The sequence below is a fragment of the Ranitomeya variabilis genome, chromosome 4 (genome assembly GCF_051348905.1).
Source record: "Ranitomeya variabilis isolate aRanVar5 chromosome 4, aRanVar5.hap1, whole genome shotgun sequence".
NCBI classification, from domain to species: domain Eukaryota; kingdom Metazoa; phylum Chordata; class Amphibia; order Anura; family Dendrobatidae; genus Ranitomeya; species Ranitomeya variabilis.
In genome coordinates, this window is record NC_135235.1 from 755918347 (window position 1) to 755937477 (window position 19131).

General features: G+C 45.5%; 1 protein-coding gene across 1 annotated transcript in view; it reads left to right on the forward strand.

Moving 5' to 3' along the window:
* The first annotated feature begins 4944 nt into the window (after positions 1–4944).
* Positions 4945–19131, forward strand: part of LOC143766845 (gastrula zinc finger protein XlCGF66.1-like) — a 67091-nt gene continuing 52904 nt past the window's right edge. The window contains exon 1 of the mRNA XM_077254829.1: positions 4945–4969. The gene's annotated coding sequence lies outside the window, so the exon portion shown is untranslated. The remainder of the gene's footprint in view (positions 4970–19131) is intronic.

Genomic DNA, 19131 nt, shown 5'->3' on the forward strand with positions numbered 1-19131 from the left:
AAGCTGGACTAGAAAAAACATAGGATGTGCTGAACGATTAAGTCCACAACAAGTGGAAAGCAAAAGAACAAAGCAAGAACTTATCTTTGCTGAACTGGTCAGAATATCAGGGAAATCCAAGAGAGATGTGAATCCAAGCAGGAACCATTGACCACTGGCCCTGGCTGAAGGATAGAGCTTGGATAGATAGCCGAGCCAGAATAGACTATCAGTGGAAGCAGCTGCTGACTGCTAAATCCAAGGAGCAGCAGTTCCACTTAAATCCATCGGAGGGAGCCCAAGAGCAGAACTCACAAAAGTGCCACTTACAACCACCGGAGGGAGCCCAAGAGCGGAATTCACAGCAGGGTCCCGATCAATTGGCTGATATGTAGTCATATCATTCAATTGTGACTGGATAATTGATACATAATGTGACTTATCCATGATAAGATAACTATGGATCCCCCCTTATCGGCGGGTTTGATCACAATCCGCTTATTTTCTTTTAAAGATCTCAACGCGTCTTTTTCTATAATAGATACATTTCTATGAATACGTATTGATCCTTTATGAATAGATTTCAGATTTAGATCAACATCCCTCCTTACCAATGAAATGTACGTTTCAATAGGATGGTAAGTGCGTGGTGGATTGAAATTACTCGGGATCCAAAGGCCTAATTGTTTAAGTTGAAATGGTATTTCAGATTGGCTAGAGCTAACTGTACCGGCGACCTGGTCCTGAATAGGATTGCCGCTGAAATGCGCTTTTAGTCTTAGAGACCTAAAAAAGCGATGTAGTTCTTGATCTAATGTGAACCCGTTGAAGGCGGGTGTTGGACAAAACGATAGTCCCTTTTGTAGGACATTGTATTCAGTGGGTGAGAGGTTGTAGGATGATATGTTGTAGACAATCTGGTTGTCCCTACCTGTGAGTGTGTACGTATCCGTGTGCCCTCGAGTACAGTACTGTCTACGACCCCTCCTCGTCGACCTCTTGTATTTTTTCCCCTCCTCTGTTCTAAAAAAGGAAGGGGAGTACGGGACATGAAGTCGCTCTCTGAGCCAGATGATGTTGAAGAATTGCCACGGCGATAATTTCTTCTTTCCCTGTAGTAATTTGTATCCCGCCATTTGTAAACCTGCTCCCGGTGATAGTCCTCAGCGTCACGTAAAAATTTGGACCTTTTCCTCTCTTGGAGTTGAGATCTGAAATCTTCAATTGTCTTATTAGTCTTCTGTAAAATGAGATCAAATTTATCAGTGGTTAATGTGCTACTTAATTGTTGTTGAATGGAAGTAATCTGTTCTTCGACCGTTGAAAGCTCTTCGTGAAGATATTCAATAGTGAGAATAATTATGTCCATTGAACATTTATTCAAAATACTTTCAAACTTCTGACAAAAATCCGGTTTGTCCTGGAAGAGGGTGGGTCTAAGGGAGACTCGAAGTCCTCTTGGTATCCTCTTGACCTTATGATATTTAGCTATGTCACATAGTGTAATTCAAGAGCTGTTTTCCTTCTCAGCTCTCTTTCTAGATCACGAGATCTGATCTCTTCTGAAGGGGTATGGAGAAACTCCCCTGGAATAGTAACCCGAGAAATAATTTCTTCTGCCTCTGCTGGGCCATAAGATAAAGTGTTAAAGGACATACGTCCGGTCTGAAGGTGCAGTGAGCCAAAAAAAGTCAATATTAAAGCAGATGTTCAATCTGCCCCTCAGGTGTATTGAGTGCGGTCTTCCATCCGTCACCATGGCGATACGTATAAGGTTATATGCTCCTCTCACGTTAAGTCTGTAAAACCATTTATCTCCAGGTAATTGGCTAAACAGGTCAGGTGTAAGGGGTAAAGCATCGGGAAGGTGAGCTGTGATTTTATTACTCTCTCTGAAGTCCAAGCATGGACGCAGCCCTCCATCCTATTACCAAAACCCCCCACAGTGACTGGAGAGGGGCATGGCCGTATATGACCCTTAGGCCGGGGTCACACTAGACCGTAATACGGACGAGTGCTATCCGATAAAAAATCGCATAGCACTCGGCCCAATGTTATACCGTATTCAGGATCCGAGTGAAATCAGCGTATCTCGGCCGAGACTCGCCAATGAAAGTCTATGGGGTGAGAATAAATCGGATTACACACGGACCATGCGTGTGCATTGCGATAAATACGCAGCGGTGTTCTATAGAAAAGCCGGTAATTCAATTGCCGGCTTTTGATTTCTCCTTCACAAACACGACAGGATATGAGACATGGTTTACATACAGTAAACCATCTCATATCCCCTTTTTTTTTGCATATTCCACACTATTAATGTTAGTAGTGTGTATGTGCAAAATTTCGCCGCTGTAGCAGCGAAAATAAAGGGTTAAATGGCGGAAAAAAATGGCGTGGGCTCCCGCGCAATTTTCTCCGCCAGAATGGTAAAGCCAGTGACTGAGGGCAGATATTAATAGCCAGGAGAGGGTCCATGGTTATTGGCCCCCCCCGTGGCTAAAAACATCTGCCCCCAGCCACCCCAGAAAAGGCACATCTGGAAGATGCGCCTATTCTGGCACTTGGCCACTCACTTCCCACTCCCGTGTAGCGGTGGGATATGGGGTAATGAAGGGTTAATGCCACCTTGCTATTGTAAGGTGACATTAAGCCAGATTAATAATGGAGAGGCGTCAATTATGACATCTATCCATTATTAATCTAATTGTCTGAAAGGGTTAAAAAACACACACACATTATTAAAAAGTATTTTAATTAAATAAACACACAGGTTGTTTTAGTATTTTATTGTTCTCTCAATCAATCAGAACACCCTCGCTTGGCAAAATAATAAACGCACAAGATACATACCCTCAGATGAACCATCACGTCCCACGAGGTAATCCATCTGAAGGGGTTAATTATTTTACAGGCAGGAGCTGCGCTAATGCACTCGCTCGTGTCTGTAATCCCCGGGTGCTGAAAGGAAAGCAGGATCTGTACTTACATTGAGTTGCGGTGATGCGCCCTCTGGTGGATGAACTCATATGAACTCGATCGTGGGAACTTTTCCAAGGCTGCAGTTCATGAGAACATCCACCAGAGGGCGCCTCACCGCAACTCAATGTAAGTACAGATCACTCAGATTTCCTTTCAGCACCCGGGGATTACAACCACGAGCGAGTCCATTAGCGCAGCTCCTGGCTGTAAAATAATTAACCCCTTCAGATGGATTACCTCGTTGGATGTGACAGGTCATCGGAAGGTATGTATCTTGTGCGTTTATTGTTTTGCCAAGCGAGGGTGTTCTGATGGATTGAGAGAACAATAAAATACTAAAACAACCTGTGTGTTTATTTCATTAAAATACTTTTTAATCATGTGTGTGTGTGTGTGTGTGTTTTTAACCCTTTCAGACAATTGGATTAATAATCGATAGGTGTCATAATTGACACCTCTCCATTATTAATCTGGCTTAATGTCACCTTACAATAGCAAGGTGGCATTAACCCTTCATTACCCCATATCCCACCGCTACAGGGAGTGGGAAGAGAGTGGCCAAGTGGCAGAATAGGAGCATCTTCCAGATGTGCCTTTTCTGGGGTTGCTGGGGGCAGATGTTTGTAGCCAGGGGGGGCCAATAACCATGGACCCTCTCCTGGCTATTAATATCTGCCCTCAGTCACTGGCTTTACCACTCTGGCGGAGAAAATTGCGCGGGAGCCCACGACAATTTTTTCTGCCATTTAACCCTTTATTTGAGCACCTACAGCGGCCAAATTTTGCACATACACACTACTAACATCAGTAGTGTGGAATATGCAAAAAAAAAGGGGGATATGAGATGGTTTACTGTATGTCATCATGTCTCATATCCTGTCGGGTTTGTGCAGGAGAAATGAAAAGCCGGCAATTGAATTACCGGCTTTTCACATACATCGCGCTGAAGTAAATATAAATACAGAATATATATATATGTGTCTCAATTACATATATATACAGTTAGTCCTCGGGTTACAACGGTCTCGAGTTACATCGTTACGTGGTTACAACGCTTTATACGATGCCTCATTCCGACTTACACGGTTTGCGTCGTAAGTCGAACTACATGCAACTACGTGCAGTGGCAGAAGAATAGAGTCCAGTACTGTACACTGTACCCGGTTACACGAGGAAAACGAGTCTCCTGCACGCCATAACACCTTAATTATGTAGGGTACTGTGTTAGGATAGGTGTTTGGATAGGCTAAGTGTTTGTAGTACTGTACTGTTATTATGGTACAGTACTGTATGAATGTATGGTCTGACTTACATAGAAATTCGGTTTATGACGCCGTGTAAGAACGGATCAACGTTGTAAGTTGAGGACTACCTGTATATATATATACTGTATATATGTTTTACCAAACATTTGAGCACATAAGTCCAGTAGATGTCGGTTTTGCAAGCCTGCGAGAAAATCTCGCAGTACGGATGCCATACGGATTACATATGGAGGATGCCATGCGCAAAATATGCTGACACACCCTGACTACGGATGACATACGGACCACTATTTTGGGGACTTTTCTGCGTATTACGGCCGTAAAATACGGACCGTTTTTTTATACGTTGTGTGTGTCCCCGGCCTTAGCCGGGCACTGGAAGGGGGTAAATAACCGAGATTTCGGCATTTTAGCTCCTGGTGTGGAGGCGATAGCACAATCATATGCCGCCATATACTAGACGTCCGGTAACCGGTGATAATCCCCTCATGTGTGGGGTCTATTTGTCTCCAGAGAAATCACACGTTACATTCCACACAGAACATTGTGTAGAAAAGGCGGCGCGAGGTGATTGTGCCAGTAGTGAGGGCGAATAATGGCGGGAATGTCACTGACTGAGGAGAAGTCTCCATGTAGCGTCTTCACTGCGGATCACGTGACCCCTGACTCCTCCCCCTGTGACCTCATCACAGGTCCTGTGCGCACAGCAGCCATATCTGTGGAGTGCGGCTCTGCAGGTGGAGGTATGTGGAGATTCCCCAGTACTGAGCGCAGCCGGGGACATTAACCCCTTCTGCACGGAGGAGACTCTTTTGGGGGTGTTGTTGCCCCTTTATAAGAACCATAACGTTGTTGTTCTGTTTCCTGTAATAGATACATACGAGCCAACTATGGAGGACAGGAAGTGAGGAGCGGATTGTTCTCCTAGTACAGGGCCCCTTTCTTGGCCCCACACAGTGTAATGCCCCCATTATGCCCTGTAAGCAGGTTCTGCCCCACACCCAGCTGCCTCGGGCACTTTACCAGGAGCTGGTACCTCAGATTCTTCCCCGCACCCCTTTCCTTTGTTGGCGCCAAATCTGTTCTGCCTTTGGGGCTCTGGCCTTTATAATATCAGTAACTGCGCCATCAAGGTCTCCTGACCAGGTGCACCCTCTAGACTCTTCCCTCCGGAAACCCTCCCTCTTCCCATTGGTGTCACATGGTCCCGTCTGGGCGGCAGATAGCAGTCTGTACAAATGCAGCACAGCCCTGAGGAGGCTTTTTTATGACTCTCCTTATTACACCCCTTATGTAATATATATGATGGCGCTCACACAGTATAATGTTTCCACAGTACTGGCATCTCTCGTAAAAAAGGTATTTTCACACTACTGCCATACCCCCCCACACAGTATAATGTTCTCATAGTACCGCCATACCCCCACACACAGTATAATGTTCTCATAGTACCGCCATACCCCCCACACAGTATAATGTTCTCATAGTACCGCCATACCCCCCACACAGTATAATGTTCTCATAGTATCGCCATACCCCCACACACAGTATAATGTTCTCATAGTACTGCCATACCCCCACACACAGTATAATGTTCTCATAGTACCACCATACCCCCACACACAGTATAATGTTCTCATAGTACCGCCATCCCCCACACAGTATAATGTTCTCATAGTATCGCCATACCCCCACACACAGTATAATGTTCCTACAGTACCGCCATACCCCCACACAGTATAATATTCTCATAGTACCGCCATACCCCCACACACAGTATAATGTTCTCATAGTACTGCCATACCTCCACACACAGTATAATGTTCTCATAGTACCGCCATACCCCCACACACAGTATAATGTTCTCACAGTACCGCCATACCCCCACACACAGTATAATGTTCTCATAGTACCGCCATACCCCCACACACAGTATAATGTTCTCATAGTATCGCCATACCCCCACACACAGTATAATGTTCTCATAGTACCGCCATACCCCCACACACAGTATAATGTTCTCATAGTACCGCCATACCCCCACACACAGTATAATGTTCTCACAGTACCGCCATACCCCCACACAGTATAAAGTTCCTACAGTACCGCCATACCCCCACACATAGTATAATGTTCCTACAGTACCTCCATCCCACCACACACAGTATAATGTTCTCACAGTACCGACATAACCCCACACACAGTATAATCTTCTCATAGTACCGCCATACCCCCACACAGTATAATGTTCTAATAGTACCACCATACCCCCACACACAGTATAAAGTTCCCACAATAGTGGCTTCCCACAGACACAGGATAATGTTTCCACAGGACTGGCGTCCTCCTCACACACAGTATAATGTCCCCACAGTACTGTCATCCCCCACTTTCTAATGTTCCCACAGTACTGCCCCTACATGCACAATATGGAACCATCCACCTCACTGACTACCTCCGACCACAGACAATTAGTAAATACTCACTTAGCCTCATTCTTGGTGCAAATACTAATGAACCCAGGATCTATGAGATATTTACCATACGATAGTTGGATAGGCAGGAGTGTATCATCCATAAAGGTAGCCCACTCGGTTGCTATGATGCCTATGAATTGACAGGGCTCGGTGGGGTGCGGTATTGTCATCCTCTCCTTCCCATCATCACAATTTCAGCGATATCCACATTCCCATGATGGTGATACCGCTGAATAGATTAGTGAATCAGGGAGTAGAAAGCTCCTGATCCACCTTTCAGCCTTCACTTCTGAGTCTGAGACTCCGTGCACTGCAGGCACAATGATGTCACTACATCACACCTGTAGTATGGAGCCTCAGTACTCACACCGCACAGACCAGAGCAGCGCACCTCGGGAACCGGGTTGTGTGAGTAGTGTGTGTGGTTTTTTTAATCAAATATCAGGAATTGTGGTGGCATCATATTAACCCGTTTCTGACATGTGATGTACTATCCCGTCGAGGTGAAGACCGACGGGATAGTACGTCATACGCGATCGGCCGCGCTCACGGGGGGACTATCGCAGCTGGCATCCGGCACTATGTGCCAGGAGCGGTCACGGACCGCCCCCAGCACATTAACCCCCTGCACACTGCGATCAAACATGATCGCAGTGTTCCGGCGGTATAGGGAAGCATCGCGCAGGGAGGGGGCTCCCTGCTGGCTTCCCTGAGACCCCCGGAGCAACGCGATGTGAAGGGTCTCTTACCTCCTCCTCCCTGCAGCAGGCCCGGATCCAAAATGGCCGCGGCATCCGGGTCCTGCAGGGAGGTGGCTTCACAGCGCCTGCTCAGAGCAGGCATCGGGAAGCCTGGAGCTGTGCACGTCAGATCGCCGATCTGACCGTGCACAGCAAAGTGTCAGATCAGCGATCTTACACTATAACATGATGCCCCCCCTGGGGCAATGTTATAGTGTAAAAAAAAAAATATTCACATGTGTAAAAAGATTTAAGAAAAATTCCTAAACAAACAAACAAACAAACAAAAAAATAAAATATTGTTCCTATATATACATTTCTTTATCTAAATAAAAAAAAAAACAATAAAAGTACACATATTTAGTATCGCCGCGTTCGTAATGACCCCACCTATAAAACTATATCACTAACCCCTTCAGTGAACAACGTAAAAAAAAAAAAAACCGAGACAAAAAACAACACTTTATTATCATACCGCCAAACAAAAAGTGGAATAACACGCGATCAAAAAGACTGATATAAATAACCATGGTACTGCTGAAAACGTCATCTTGTCCTGCAAAAACCGAGCCACCATACAGCGTCATCAGCAAAGAAATAAAAAAGTTATAGTCTTCAGAATAAAGCGATGCAAAAATAATTATTTTTTCTATAGAATAGTTTTTATCGTATAAAAGCGCCAAAACATTAAAAAATTATATAAATGAAGTATCGCTGTAATCGTACTGACCCGAAGAATAAAACTGCTTTATCCATTTTACCAAACGCGGAACGGTATAAACGCCTCCCCCAAAAGAAATTCATGAATAGCTGGTTTTTGGTCATTCTGCTTCTCAAAAATCGGAATAAAAAGCGATCAAAAAATGTCACGTGCCCGAACATGTTACCAATACAAATATCAACTCGTCCCGCAAAAAACAAGACCTCACATGACTCTGTAGACCCAAATATGGAAAAATTATAGCTTTCAAAATGTGGTAAAGCAAAAAATATTTTTTGCAATAAAAAGCGTCTTTCAGTGTGTGACGGCTGCCAATCATAAAAATCCGCTAAAACAAACCGCTATAAAAGTAAATCAAACCTCCCTTCATCACCCCCTTAGGGAAAAATTAAAAAAATGTATTTATTTCCATTTTCGGGTTAGGGTTAGGGCTTGGATTAGGGTTGGGGCTAGGGTTAAGGCTACAGTTAGGGTTGGGGCTAAAGTTAGGGTTAGGGTTTGGATTACATTTACGGTTGGGAATATTGTTAGGGTTAGGGGTGTGTCAGGGTTAGGGGTGTGGTTAGGGTTACCGTTGGGATTAGGGTTAGGGGTGTGTTTGAATTAGGGTTTCAGTTATAATTGGGGGATTCCACTGTTTAGGCACATCAGGGGCTCTCCAAACGCGACATGGCGTCTGATCTCAATTCCAGCCAATTCTGCGTTGAAAAAGTAAAACGGCGCTCCTTCCCTTCCGAGCTCTCCCATGCGCCCAAACAGTGGTTTACCCCCACATATGGGGTATCATCGTACTCAGGACGAATTGTACAACAGGTTTTGGGGTCCAATTTCTTCTCTTACCTTTGGGAAAATAAAAAATTGGGTGCGAAAATATCATTTTTGTGAAAAAATATGATTTTTTATTTTTACGGCTCTGTATTATAAACTTCTGTGAATCACTTAGGCTAGTTTCACATTTGCGTTTAAATCCGCAGCGTTTAAAATGCATCCGCAAGTGGTGGAAAAAACGCATATAAACGCGTACAAACGCAGCGTTTTTTAGACGCATGCGTTGACGCATGCGGTTAAAAAAACAACGGTGTTTAGACACGTTTATATGCGTTTTTTCCCGCGTTTGCGTTTTTGGTGCGCATGATGAGAAATTTCACAAGAGAAAAATCAAGATAACCAGACACCGCCAATGGGACTACAGAGGGCATGTATTATGGGATCTCTATATATAGACGCTAGGGCTACTGAAATTTTAACAGTTTGCTACTGTATCCTGTGTCATGATGGATCTTCGCATGGAGAGCTTTTATTTTAACCTGGATTTCAGCTTCAAGCTGTTTCTTGCCTGTGCATTTGCTTGGGAGCAAGACAGAAATCGCTAAAGATGGACAAGGAGACAACGTAGGCGTTTTTGGAGGCACCCCAATTCCAGGAATACACACGAATGTCGCAAGACCAAGGAGCCATACGGCGACAGGACACCCAGCTCCGTAGAGCGATTCCACCCGAGGAACGTCTGCTGGTTACATTAAGGTACGTTCAAAATCTAAACCAATGACAGTCCAAATTTAGTGTTTTCTGACATGTATTTTTGGGGTATTTTCCTTTCTTTCTTTAGCGTAACCACACCATAAAAAGAATAGATTGTAATGTTTTTTGTGTTTGTTTTTCTTCCAGATTTCTGCCCACCGGAGAGAGTTTATCATCCCTCCACTTCCAATACCGGCTTGGAATATTCACCCTGTCCGGAATAGTTGTGGACACCTGCCAGGCTTTGTGGAATGTACTCCGGGATGAGTTTATACCCCTACCCACATTGGACATGTGGATTGAAATTGCGGAAATATTCTGGAGCGTGTGTGATTTCCCCAACTGTTTAGGAGCGGTGGATGGAAAGCACATTCGCATTATCAAACCAGCCAGAACAGGATCGGAGTACTTCAATTACAAAAAAATATTTTTCTGTGGTGCTCATGGCAATAGCCGATGCGAACTGTCGCTTCATCGCTGTGGACATTGGAGCTTTTGGCCGTGGCAACGATTCCCAGACTTTCAAGAACTCGGATATGGGCCGCCGTGTGTTTGGCAACAATTTCAATTTCCCCCCGCCACAACCTCCCCCCAACACTCAAGGTCCACCGATGCCATTTGTTATGGTTGGGGATGAGGCCTTTCAGACGTGTGAAAACCTACTGAAGCCCTATTCCAGTCGGGACTTGAACCACACTAGAAGGTGTCATGTCGGACGTTGTTCAGACCAGGTCGTCCGACAGACAGCGGTAATTCCGCTTTTGTCCACTATGTGCTCATTGGCGTCAGCTAGATTTTATCTAGCTGGTCCGGGTTTAATTTACCTGGTGCTCGGATTGGAAGCTAGGCCATGCCCACTGCCTTTAAATAGTTCTCCTGAACATTGGGCGTCGCCGATTTATAGCTTCTGTCTTGTGCGTGGTTATCTCGGTCTGGAGTGGTGAGCAAGTAGTTGGAGTATCGTTGCTGGTGGTGTATTTTCCCTTTTGTCTTATTTGCTCCTTCCTATATTTGTATTTGTTTTACCCTTTGCATTTATAAGTGTATTCCTGAGTGACTGCGGCGTGGTGCTTATTTTTCCGTTATCCTTGTCTGTACTAACTGTGAGTATTGGAGTGTGGTCTCTTCACTGGATGGTGGGCGGTGGTATCAGCCTAGGGTTGATACAGGAGATAAGGCGAGGGTGGAGGCCCAGACATGCACACCATCAGTGTAAACTCTGGGAGAGGGACAGTCAGGGTTTCCCTAGTCTGAGGGAAATCGCAGGGGCCCGGGTTATTAGCTCTTTTCTACCAAGGTCTCCCGTGACAGAAGGATCTTTAACTACAGACTAACCAGGGCCCGAAGAACAGTAGAGTGTACCTTTGGAATTCTGGTCGCTAAATATCGCATTCTTGCATCAGCCATAAATCTAAAAGTGGAAACAGTCGACGAGGTGGTCAAAGCGTGTGTGGTTCTGCACAATTATATAATGGTTATGGAGCAACCCAACATTGAATTGGATGAACCAGTTGCACACCCACTGCCCGATTTCCAGCATCACCCGCTGCGGTCAACTGCAGCCGTTGGTCACATGCGGGACCAATTTGCTGCCTTTTTTGATTCAGATATTGGACGTGTGTCATGGCAGGACAATGTTGTGTAAATGTCCTGTTGTAATTACATCTGTACCAGTAATTTTCTACAATAATAATATTTCTCATTGATAAACTTTAGTTTTGGTTGTGTTGACCGTGTCTCCTATCTTTTTCCTCTCCAATCCAAGGCTGTCCTAAAACTGGCAGTATTTGATCTGTATTTAATATCAGTTTTTGTAATCCAATACCAGGAGTGGGTGATAAAGGCAGAGGTGCTAGTTATTATGTTAATATCATAATTTACCTCTAATTGTTCCACTCCTTGTTTTGGCTTACAAATACTGATATAAAACATTGGCCACATACTGCTAATAATGGCAGCCATGTTGCTTTATTGGTAAGCTTGTTGACGTCATTGCGTCATGATTCTCTTCTCCTGTATCCATTGGACACAAACTGAAGAGACAATCACTGTCACACTATCTATACTCATCAAGTCAGGTGTCAGAAATAATGAATTCATGATAAACATATACAGGTTCATGAATTCACTATTTCTGACACCTGTGCAGGTGAGGATAGATATGTAGTGTGTGACCACCATTGTCCCCTCAATTTGTGTGTAATAGATTATGTATAAAGAAGAGAAAATGGTGGTTATACAAGTCAGTTCTCTACTCAACAGGTCAGGTGTCATAACTAATGAGTTTTTTGACACCTGACCTGTTCAGTAGAGGTCTGCACTGTATTTCCACCATTTTCTCTTCAGACTGCCACACTAGGCACAGACAAAAAGAGATTATGGAGATACATGTAATATTTTTTGGGCCACCTCATATCTGTATACTAAAGACACACAAAGCTGCAGTCTTTTTATTTTTAACTACAGGAGATATGATGTGGCCCAAAAAGTAAGTGTGTGGCAAAGTTTCTTGGCGCACGGTGTGTGTTGCCGGCGGCAGAAGACACAATAAACCAAACATAATTGTGGCAAATCAAACTTTTTATTTTGTAAACAACTCAAAAAATTATTTTTTTACTGCTCCGTCTTGGGGTAGAGTGATGTAAACGGGGAGTGTGAAGAACTGAGGCCTGGCTAACCGTGGACGATGCAGAGGTGGCAGGAGAAGGGACAATGAAACTAGAAGGGTCTGGAAGTTCGGGGATGGGGCTTGACACATGAGAGGCTTGAGACGCACTGGAAGGGTGAGACAAACCTGACATTACAGACACATTGGGATGTGAAGGGGGAGGAATGCTAAGAGTCCTCTGTTTTTTTTTTTCCGTGTTTTTTTTTTTGTTTGCCTGGTTGGGGGAGGTCTTGGTGGGCTCATGTGGCGTGGTGGCGGGTGACCTGTCAGGGTCCGGCTGCACTGTGTCAGAGTCCATAGTGCTCGTAGAGCGTGCAGCCATGCCAGAGTCCATAGCGCTCGTAGAGCGTGCAGCCATGCCAGAGTCCATAGCGCTCGTAGAGCGTGCAGCCATGCCAGAGTCCATAGCGCTCGTAGAGCGTGCAGCCATGCCAGAGTCCATAGCGCTCGTAGAGCGTGCAGCCATGCCAGAGTCCATAGCGCTCGTAGAGCGTGCAGCCATGCCAGAGTCCATAGCGCTCGTAGAGCGTGCAGCCATGCCAGAGTCCATAGCGCTCGTAGAGCGTGCAGCCATGCCAGAGTCCATAGCGCTCGTAGAGCGTGCAGCCATGCCAGAGTCCATAGCGCTCGTAGAGCGTGCAGCCATGTCAGAGTCCATAGCGCTCGTAGAGCGTGCAGCCATGCCAGAGTCCATAGCGCTCGTAGAGCGTGCAGCCATGCCAGAGTCCATAGCGCTCGTAGAGCGTGCAGCCATGCCAGAGTCCATAGCGCTCGTAGAGCGTGCAGCCATGCCAGAGTCCATAGCGCTCGTAGAGCGTGCAGCCATGCCAGAGTCCATAGCGCTCGTAGAGCGTGCAGCCATGCCAGAGTCCATAGCGCTCGTAGAGCGTGCAGCCATGCCAGAGTCCATAGCGCTCGTAGAGCGTGCAGCCATGCCAGAGTCCATAGCGCTCGTAGAGCGTGCAGCCATGCCAGAGTCCATAGCGCTCGTAGAGCGTGCAGCCATGCCAGAGTCCATAGCGCTCGTAGAGCGGAAGGCCATGCCAGGATCCTGCTGCATCGTGGAGGTGGCGGTACGGAAGGCCATGCCAGGGTCCTGCTGCATCATGGTGTCAGTGGAGGAGGTCCAAGCAGGAGCAGCGGATGTCATGGTGGTGGCGGTTGGATGTCCAACTGCACTCGGCATGGTGGTGGTGCTGTAGTGGTGTCCGGCTGTGGAAGGAATTGAGGTGGCCGTGCAGTGGGATGCAGCAGAGGTCGACATTGAGGTCAATCGTGACAGTGAAGGCACAGTTGGATATGCCCCCACTGTCTGCTGGAAATACCGACTCTGCTGCATAGCCTGCACGTAAGCAGCATTGCAGGCCTGCATGACACTCAGCTGGAGATCAGGAGTAAGGTGTTCCGACATGCCCTGCTCAATTTGATTAAAAAAATGATGTGCTGGCCTCTGGAGGTCGGCTTTCACTTGATCAAGGCTTTTGCTGACCTCCTGGATGTGTGCATTTAAGAGGTTATGTGAAACATCCATTCGGTCACCCAAAGCCTTGATCGCGTCGTGTAAAACCGAGCTCAAGTGCAAAAACTCGGGCATGAGTGACCTGCCCAAAGCCCGCTGCCGGGATGACCCAAAAAAAGGGGGCAGTGGAAGAGGACTGCGAAAGGGGAAGACCTGATGGACCAGCTCCCTGGTCTCCAGTTAGTGTGGAAGGCCCACTTGCTGCTGCGCTGCAGGATGGCTGGGACGGGTCCGTGGCTGTCGGATGAAGGACCGCTCCAGAACCTGGGCCAACAGTAGTGCTGTGAAAAAAGGAAAAAGAAAATCACTATCAAAAATTTGCCAGACGCAAAATCCTGTGGAATGTAAAAATACAGATTATGGCAATACAATACAACCTAATGCACGTGATAAATACTTACGTTCTCTGGGCAAGGATCGGTCTTAAAAATGACAGAACACGATGGTATTTGTAGCGTCTGATCCTTGCTCCTGAACCACTGGGAACACGGCTCTCTTGACGCAGGTCCTTGTTGAAGCGGTCCTTCATCGAAACGCCAACGTGTTTTGACTTTGGATACTGTTAAAAAAAAAACTTGTGGTCAGAAAAAGTACTTTTGGCCCTGCTCACACAACTGTGTGTGATGAAAAGAGACTCCTGAGAGTTTCTTTCATCACACACAGTCGAGTGAGCACGGCCAAGGTCTCTGCTGCTTCACACTGCTTTGCAACACTTACCAAATGCAGTTCGGACCCGTGTCGGGGCGTTATCCCAGCCATCCCACATCGCTTGGGCCACCTCATTCCATAACCGCCGGATCGGGATGTTGCTCGAGAACAGTGGATCCCGGGCGTCCCTCAACGGGACTCGCTCCTGGACCAGTGTGACAAGGAGGTCATTCTCAATAAGATCATCGTCCCGTTGTGAAACCTAAAAATTAAATAAAGTCATTAAAGTTTGCTCAATTAACATAAGGAAAAGAAAGAAAAAAGATGCTGAGAAATGGCATGAATAGGAAAGTCAACATACAAAAGGATTCCAGAAGAAAAAAGTAAAGAAATACGTGTGGAAAGAAAGGAAGATTCAAGAATATTACACTGAGGACAGTCAGCCTTGTATACAGACCCACTGCCGTCTTTCCACTGGACCTTGACTCCGCTGCTCCTGCCCTGTCTCTGCCGCAGTAGAAGAGCTCTAAAAAAAGAAAAAATCAAATTGTCACATGTGTCGATTTGACAGTGAATACTTACCAATCTAATGAGGCAAATACTCACCTCACTGACATGCTCCACTTCCGACTGTCCTGGCCGAAACTCCTCACCAGAAGAAGAATCCGAAGAAGACATTCTGATGCATGTAGAAAGAAAGAAATGGCAGAAATTAGGACATGTAGAGACAGAAAATAGAAAATAAAGGCATTGGCTAGGATATACTCAAATTGCTCAGGGTCTTGTTTTCCTCCAAGTTGTAGGATGTCTTGTCTGCTTCAGAGTCTGGTGAGAAGTGACCTGCAACTGTCCACACCCTCCCTTTATCACCTTGATGGTGGGGGGGTGTTATGATCCGGTGACCTTGGAGCAGCATGAGACTTTCTCTGGAGTAGGTGGAACCTGTACTGACCGCAAACCCTAAACTGACACCACAACTCGAAGTAGCCGTGGGGTGTACCTAACACATCCTAGACGCCTCGACACAGCCGGAGGACTAAATACCCCTATAGATGGAAATGGGAATTCTATCTTGCCTCAGAGCAGAACCCCAAAGGATAGGCAGCCCCCCACAAATATTGACTGTGAGTATTAGAGGAAAGACACACGCAGGCAGGAAACAGGATTTAGCAAAAGAGGCCACTCTAGCTAAATAGGAAAGGATAGGACAGAATACTAAGTGGTCAGTATTAAAACCCTAAAAATATCCACAGCAGATAATACAAAAATTCCACCATCTAACTAAAGACATGGAATGTATATCTGCATCTCCTGAGAATCCAACTTGACTGAAAAAATCCTAACACAGTCTAAGCTGGACAAGAAAAAACAATGAATAGCACTGAATTGTAAAGCACACAGCATGTGTGCTGAAGAAACAAAAACCAGACCCTTATCTTTGCTGATTTGACAACAGGGCAGGAGGAACCAGACAGAGATGCAAAACCTCCAAGAAACAAAGGACAACTGGCAAGGACTAATGAATCCTGCACACCTAAATACCCCAGTCAGAACTTCAATCAGCAAGGACACCTGAGCAGGATTGCAACCCAGGAACAACTGCATTACTACCAACAACCACCGGAGGGAACCCAAGAGCAGAATTCACAACAGGGGGGTGGCTTATCAGTGCCTAGACATGTTTTTCTCTATTGAAACGCATGCGTTCAAAAACGCAACCAAACGCATGTGCTTAAAAACGCATGCGTTTACATAGACAGCAATGCGTTTTTTTTTTCGCAATCCTTGCGCAATCGACCGCATGCGTTTCCAGGCGGCAAATAGACGGGTCTAGAAATTACTACATGTTGCATTTCCGCGCCAATCCGCAAATAACGAGACGACGCATGTGTCGTCAAACGTGGCAAAACGCGAACAAAAAAACCGCATGCGTTTTTAATTTTAAATATAGGAATACACGACGCATGCGTTTATATGCGGTACAAACGCTGTGGCCACAACCGCAAATGTGAAACCAGCCTTAATGGGTCAAAGTGCTCACCACACATCTAGATAAGTTCCTTATCAGGTCTACTTTCCAAAATGGTGTCACTTGTGGGGGGTTTCAATGTTTAGGCACATCAGGGGCTCTCCAAACGCAACATGGAGTCCCATCTCAATTCCAGTCAATTTTGCATTGAAAAGTCAAATGGCGCTCCTTCGCTTCCAAGCTCTGCCATGCCCCCAACCAGTGGTTTACCCCCACATATGGGGTATCGGGGTACTTAGGACAAATTGTATAACAACTTTTGGGGTCCATTTTCTCCTGTTACCCTTGGTAAAATAAAACAAATTGGAGCTGAAATAAATTTTTTGTAAACATTCCAAAAATTCCTGTGAAACACCTGAAGGGTTAATAAACTTCTTGAATGTGGTTTTGAGCACCTTGAGGGGTGCAGTTTTTAGAATGGTGTCACACTTGGTTATTTTCTATCATATAGACCCCTCAAAATGACTTCAAATGAGATGTGGTCCCTAAAAAAATGGTGTTGTTAAAATGAGAAATTGCTGGGCAACTTTTAACCTTTATAACTCCCTAACAAAAAAAAATTTTGGTTCCAAAATTGTGCTGATGTAAAGTAGACATGTGGAAAATGTTACTTATTAAGCATTTTTTGTGACATATCTCTGTGATTTAATTGTTTAAAATTTCAAATTTGGAAAATTGAGAAATTTTCAAAATTTTCGCCAAATTTCCATTTTTTTCACAAATAAACGCAGGTAATATCAAAGAAATTTTACCACTATCATGAAGTACAATATGTCACGAGAAAACTGTCAGAATCACCAGGATCCCTTGAAGCGTTCCAGAGTTATAACCTCATAAAGGGACAGTGGTCAGAATTGTAAAAATTGGCATGGTCATTAACGTGCAAACCACCTTTGGGGGTAAAAGGGTTAAGAGAAGAGCTGTTGGGACTCTCATACTGAATGTGTGGCTGGTAGGGGTCATTATAATGGGGTTCTGGTGGACTGTAAATGCCTCCATAGTGAGTGGAGTTTTTTATTTTGTGTAACAGGTTGTGGTGGCTGTTATGGACCTGGTGGTTAGGAGCACCCGGAATGACCTGATGGTTAAAACGGAAAACCTGGGACAAGCTCTGAGGAGGTGGTAACTCTACTGACCGCAATCCCTAATCCTATCACACACACTAGAAATAGCCGTGGAGCGTGCCTAACTCTCCCTAGAGACGCCTCTTCACAGCCTAAGAGCTAACTACCCCTAAAGACAGAAATAGAACCCTACCCTGCCTCAGAGAAATTCCCCAAAGGAAAGGTAGCCCCCCCACAAATAATGACTGTGAGTTAAGAGGGAAGTGAGAAACACAGGAATGAAACAGATTTTAGCATAGGAGGTCGAATCTTCTCTAGATAGACAGAGGATAGGAAAGGAACTGTGCGGTCAGTATTAAAAACTACAAAAACCACGCAGAGTGTGCAAAAAGACCTCCACACCGACTCACGGTGTGGAGGTGCAACTCTGCACCCCCAGAGCTTCCAGCTAGCAAGGAAATATAATAGCAAGCTGGACTAGAAACATAGCATGTAATGAGAAATATTCTCAAAAACACAATGAACAACAAATTAACTAGCAGGGACTTAGCTTCTGCTGGAGTAGACAGGTCATCTGAGAAATTCAAGAGAGATCTGAACCAGTAATGAGACATTGACAGCTGGCATGAACTAACGATCTGAGCAGAGTTAAATAGGGAAGCCAGCAGAAGCAATAAGCGAGGGCAGCTGAGAAAGCCAACCTCAAAGATCAGCAGTTCCACTCAAAGCCACCAGAGGGTGTCCAAGGACAGATCTCACCAAAGTACCATTCACGACCACAGGAGGGAGCCCGAGAGCGGAACTCACAACAGTACCCCCCCTGAGGAGGGGTCACCGAACCCTCACCAGAGCCCCCAGGCTGATCAGGACGAGCCAAATGAAAGGCACGAACCAAATCGGCAGCATGGACATCGGAGGCAACAACCCAGGAATTATCCTCCTGACCATAGCCCTTCCATTTAACCATGTACTGAAGCTTCCGTCTCGAAATACGAGAATCCAAAATCTTCACCACATACTCCAACTCCCCCTCAACCAACACCGGAGCAGGAAGGTCAACGGAAGGAACCATAGGCGCCACATATCTCCGCAACAACGACTTATGGAACACATTATGGATGGCAAAAGAAGCTGGAAGGGCCAAACGAAACGACACAGGATTGACAATTTCAGAAATCATATAAGGACCAATAAAACGAGGCTTGAACTTAGGAGAAGAAACCTTTATAGGAACATAACGAGAAGACAACCAAACCAAATCCCCAACACGAAGTCGGGGACCAACACAGCGACGGCGGTTAGCAAAACGTTGCGCCTTCTCCTGAGACAACGTCAAATTGTCCACCACGTGAGTCCAAATTTGCTGTAACCTGTCCACCACAGAATCCACACCAGGACAGTCAGAAGGCTCAACCTGCCCTGAAGAAAAACGAGGATGAAAACCAGAATTACAAAAAAAAAGGCGAAACCAAAGTAGCCGAACTAGCCCGATTATTAACCCCTTCATGACCCAGCCTA